The sequence below is a fragment of the Carassius gibelio genome, chromosome B14 (genome assembly GCF_023724105.1).
Source record: "Carassius gibelio isolate Cgi1373 ecotype wild population from Czech Republic chromosome B14, carGib1.2-hapl.c, whole genome shotgun sequence".
Lineage (NCBI taxonomy): Eukaryota > Metazoa > Chordata > Actinopteri > Cypriniformes > Cyprinidae > Carassius > Carassius gibelio.
In genome coordinates this window covers 27,800,904-27,806,903 of record NC_068409.1, presented here as the reverse complement: position 1 = coordinate 27,806,903, position 6,000 = coordinate 27,800,904, and the positions used below count along the sequence as shown (strand labels likewise).

Here is a 6,000-nt window from a genome sequence, read left to right as displayed (position 1 = left end):
ATTTTGTGTTGGATTCTCACCTGCTATTGCTCCAGATTATCTGCCTTTGCCATACCTGTTAATAAACCTGCCTTTCATTGACTTACCTGTTGTCTCCATCTTGATTTGTGACCGGTGTGGTAACTTATCAGAGCACACACTGTCATGCTTGCACTAACCATTCCTTCATATAACCCTCACACCAGGTAGCTAATAACGTGGCCACACGTGCCAGCACTGCTGAGCTGTCCTTTGTTACAGAGATTTTTTCACTGTGCTGTGAAGTTGAGGTGGTTTTCAAAGAGCTCCTGACAATGAATGAGATTTCAGCTTCCTTTCTTCACACTGTTTCGCCCTACAGAAACATCTCTTCAGATCTAAAGGACAAAGTTCTTCAAGCTAACCATCAGCTGCTGGTTTCGCAAAGCTGCGGCTGCCTGTCAGCCTACCAGACAGGGCCTTGATTTCAAAGATATCTGACTGCAGATTCATCTCTGTTCTTCCCCTTTATCACTTTTTTTTGTGCCCACTACAGTTATCGCACTTTGCCTGTGAATTTGCTCTTTAATAACGTCATCTTTATGATGTTGTGATGATTTATTCTAAAAGTATTCAAAAACCATGCACCTTGCGAAATGTAAAAATCTGCAAAAATTTTAGCCACACATGGTGAATAATCACAGCAAAAAGCACTTTGCTATCCTTGACACAAGCACTCTGATTGCAGGATCAGTGTTGAATGGAGCTACAGTTGCGGGACTTTGTCTCGAGTGTAAAAGTATAGCTTTCAGATGCACAGGGAAGTGCAGACGGTCAATCTGAAAGAGTTCACACAGCGACTCTGTGTTTTCTAGGGCAGGCACAGTAGCAGTTGGGCCTTCCCGCTCTCATTCTGTAATCACTCTTACAGACATGACATAATTAAACCATAAGATCAGCTAGCACAGAATGCAGCCGAGTTCTCTGAAAATTAAAAAGAAATTTGGATGGCATATGTGTCTTTAATGGCTTAATCATGCCTCTATATTGGATGTATTAAATCATACAGGGTGTAATATTTCCCAAATATTCTTTGGCCACCACTATGTATGCTTGGGTAAAAAAGTAAAACGATTAGTGAGAAAAAAATATATGTATAAAAAAAAAAATATATATATATATATATATATATATATATATATAATAAACAGTCAACGTGTCATACAAATACAGCATAAGGCCAGTTATGTTGGGCTTTAACATCTCTTAAAAGTTCAAAAAGGAAAAAAAAAAAAAAACTGAAAGGGGATTTGGCAGGGAGTGATGTTGTCGTCTGCTAAATGTGAAAGTGAGCAGTATCTGTTTCTAACCCTGGTTCTAAACGTCAACTCAGCATTACTGATGATGAGATCATTTAACTATCAGGGTCGTGCATCATTCAAAATTAATTAAGAATGGCTTTTAAATTTCAACACAAGTTCTAAGCTGGCAAACAGGATGCAGAACTGCAATTAAAGTTTGAGTGCAAGGACATACAATGAAAAGAACTGAAAAACTGCAAGTAGAAAAGCATAACATCTAAATTTGTCAAACAAAGATTAGTTACCTTGACTGAGCCTGGTTTAAATATGCAGTTTTTAAGTTTTGAAGAACAATAGCTAGCTTCCTGATATTATATTACAAATTCCAATTCAGCTTCTTGTGGGGTGTAGCCAGTTCAACATTCATGAATTCAGAGGCAGCTATTTCTTTTATTCTGAATTTCGCCCAATACTGATGACAATAAAAATACGACTGGTCAACCTAACAGATATGACACCAATTTTTAATCAAACACACAGTCTAATAAATATTATAACAATTTGAAATTGTAAAAGATGTTGAAATTGTTAAAAGTTTTCTATTTAGATGGTATGGTTACACTTTATTTTAAGGTGTCATTTGTTTCTGTGTAATTATACATTTAAGTACTGAGCAATATTAACTACATGTATTTACTGTATGGTTAAGGTTAGGATTAGGGTTTGACATTGTGTTACTTGCATGTAATTATACATATACATTATAAATATACATAATGCATAGTTTTTATAATAATAAGTACATGTAATGTGTAAAAAAAAGACTTAAAATAAAGTGTTACCAAATATATCTTTTTTAATAACGCTACAGAGTGTTTTAGCATCCTGATTGCACTGGCACTGTAGAAAAGGATACACACATACACGCTTATGCTGAGACTTTAATTTCAGTCATGGTCTTTCCAACTGTTTCGCCTTTGAGACCTGTGTGTAATTGCAGCATGGCTGAATTAGGAGGAAAATTTAGAGTGCTGGCACTCCTCTGACGAGCCTGTGAGAGAGGATCGTGAGAGCTCTCAGCGTCTACTACATTAGGAAACAAATGGAAGGATGAAACACAGGAGAGTACACAGGCTCAGGAAGGGATCAGATGCTATAAATACGAGAAAAGAGCGACCAAATGCTTAATTTTAGTATGCCTCGAGTTTTCCCCTCTTTAAATTCATTTCACAAAACAAAACAAGCACCAAAAAGGAACCACATGAAAAACAACTACTGACTCTTACCTAAATGTTCACAATTGTTTCAAAGAGTATTTCTACGTTATGGTCCTCGCTGAAGCACAAACCAGAAACGTGACAGGAACCGTAAGTGGCCAGAACGTTCACTGCGCAATGCTCCACTAGCAGAAGCTGGCATTTGAAACTGGGCATTTAAACATGTGGAGATGACGTGTTTGACACCTCAGAGTAATTTCATCTCACATGTGCCCTTTGGGGAGAAAATGTCATACTGACACAGCGGATCAGGAGGAAGGAGAACAGAGGAGTAACAAGACTTCAAATGAAGAAGAAGGTTAGGCAAAGGCATTTGGTCCCGGTCCCTCTGTCACATTTAAAAAAAAAATCATTCAAAGTTTTATTAGCAGGAAACAATCGTGTGCATCAAAGTAAGCCTGTACTTGTTTACAAAGTGGTAGTTTTATATTACTGAACTACTTTTGTCAAATGCATTATCTGTTTTGGTTTAGTTCTCTGTTTCCTATCTCTTGTCTAGTTTGTTGCCATGCTTTATGATTTAATAAGCTCCACACCTGTTTTTGTTTCACCCTGATTACGTTCACTGTTTATAAATCCTGTGTTCTCCAATGTTCCTTTGTCTGCTATTGATTTGATTTGTGTTTGGTTGTGCTTGTTTTCTCAAGTTGTTGTTGTATAAACTGAAAACAACATGTTGTTCAAAAACAACTCATAAATCTCCTGAAGCTGGTTGCCTTAAAGTTTTCTCAACTTTTGAATTATTATTATTACATTTTTTTTTTACAGTAAATATTAAATTAAATATATTTTCAATTTTTGAAATGACTGTGATTTGGCTGTCGGACAAATTTACCATACAGATGTTATCTCTATTAACAAACTTTATATTTGAAGTCCAAACAAATAGTTTCTAGCTTAAAAAAAAAAAAAAAAAAAAAAAAAAAAACTACATTCTTTGACACAAAACAGTATTATTTGTAAAATTCTAGTGGATTTGGGCATCCGCAATGACACTCGCTATGAAAAATATGCAACTTCTTCAAGCGGAGTGTTACAAAAGGTGAAATGGCTGTTGGAGTTGTGTTGGACTCTAACATCACAGTCTTATCAGCCAATCAGATCCGAGGACCAGAAAGAACTGTTGCATAAAAATGTTATTTTCCATTGACAAAGTGAAACTACTTTTTGCCTTTCAAAAGAAAATACGACTAGAAACCATGTTTATATCATGTTTATATCATGAGTTTTATGTTTTTGTCTCATCGCTCTGGCCGGACAAGGCATCACAATATGTTAAGAGGCGTAACATTTCCATCACATGCTTGAGGCATTCAGCCAATCAAAACACGCTGGATAGCTGGCCAATTAAAGCACACTTCACCTTTCAGAGAGATGAGCCTTGTGAAAATTGACTATTTCAGAAGGCGGGGCATAGAGGAGAAATTATAATGTACAGTATGTGTAAAATGTGTTTTTCTAAACCATATAAAACACATTTCATTACACCAAATACACAAAATAATGTTCATTTTAGCAGGATCATATGACCCCTTTAATTTTTATTATATATATATATATATATATATATATATATATATATATATATATATATATATATATATATATATATATATATATATATATATACACACACACACACACACACACATACATACATACACAGGTGTTTCTCAACAAATTAGAATGTTGTGGAAAATTAATTTATTTCAGTAATTCAACTCAAATTGTGAAACTCATGTATTAAATCAATTCAGTGCACACAGACTGAAATAGTTTAAGTCTTTGGTACTTTTAATTGTGATGATTTTGGGTCACATTCAACAAAAACCCAATTCATCTAAAAAATTATAATACTTCATAAAACCAATAATTATAATAATAATAATAATAAAAAAAAAATAGTGAATTGTTGGTCTTCTGGAAATTATGTTAATTTACTGTACATGTACTCAATACTTGGTAGGGGCTCCTTTAGCTTTAATTACTGCCTCAATTTGGCATGACATTGAGGTGATCAGTTTGTGGCACTGCTGAGGTGGTATGGAATGTTTATTTGACAGTGGCCTTTCAGCTCTTCTGCATTGTTTGGTCTCCTGTTTCTCATCTTCCTCTTGACAATAGCCCATAGATTCTCTATGGAGTTCAGGTCTGGTGAGTTTGCTGGCCAGTCAAGCACACCAACACCATGGTCATTCAACCAACTTTTGGTGCTTTTGGCAGGCTGGAAAGGTGCCAAATCCTGTAGAAATATGAAAATTTCCAAAATTTCTTGGTAAACAGTGCAGTGACTTTGGTTTTCAAAAACCACAATGGACAAACACCAGCGGATGGCATTGCAACCCGAATCATCACAGACTGTGGAAACTTAACACTGGACGTCAAACAACTTGGGCTATGAGCTTCTCCACCCTTCCACCAGACTCTAGGACATTGGTTTCCAAATGAAATACAAAAGTTGCTATCATCTGAAAAAAGGACTTTGGATCAATGGCAACAGTCCATTTCTTCTTCTCCTTAGCCCAGGTAAGATGCCTCTGACGTTATCTGTGGTACAGGAGTGGCTTAGAAAGAGGAATACGACAACTGCAGCCAAATTCCTTGACATGTCTGTGTGTGGTGGCTTTTGATGGCTTCTCCCCAGCCTCAGTCCATTCCATGTGAAGTTCTCTTAAATTCTTGAATCCAGTTTGCATGACAATCCTCATAAGGCTGCAGTTCTGTCGGTTGGTTGTGCATGTTTTTCGTTCCACTTAATTTTTTTGTTAACATGCTAGTCAGAGACCATTTTGAAGGCTCAGGAAACCTTTGCAGGAAACTTTTGTGCCAAATCATTACAATTAAAAGAACCGAAGACTTAAACTACTTCAGTCTGTGTGCACTGAATTAATTTAATACATGAGTTTCACAATTTGAGTTGAATTACTGAAATAAATTAATTTTCCACAACATTCTAATTTATTGAGAAGCACATGTGTATGTATGTGTGTGTGTGTGTGTGTGTGTGTGTGTATATATATATATATATTTTTTTTCTAAATACAGACAGTGTGATATATTGGTAAGAACACATCAAAGAAAATGAAAAATTTGAGCTCGAAATGCATATATAAAATTAACACGGTCCAGGGCTGAATTTCCCAAAAGCTTCATAAGCCTAAGAAGTTTGTAAAAACGATCGTATGACTGATCTTAATATTATGGTCTGTTTCCCAAAAGCATCGTAACTTAAGTAGCACTTGAAAATCTTCGTAGATCTACAGGTGCTCTGGAGTAATTGTAAAGCCCTAAGTGCATCGTAAGAAGACAGATTTACGTGGTCACCTGCAGGACAGTCTTTGCACTTGATTCAAGTGCAATGTGATTATAATATAAGGATTTGGTTGTGCTTTATTATACACTTTATGACTTATTACTATTACTATTACTATTAATGTATAAATGAAATAATTAAAAGGGGCAGA

At 35.5% G+C, this 6,000-nt stretch overlaps 1 protein-coding gene across 3 annotated transcripts in view; it reads right to left on the bottom strand.

Moving 5' to 3' along the window:
- lingo2 (leucine rich repeat and Ig domain containing 2) overlaps positions 1-6,000 on the bottom strand; it is a 326,054-nt gene that overhangs the window by 131,830 nt on the left and 188,224 nt on the right. The gene's annotated exons all lie outside the window — the stretch shown is intronic.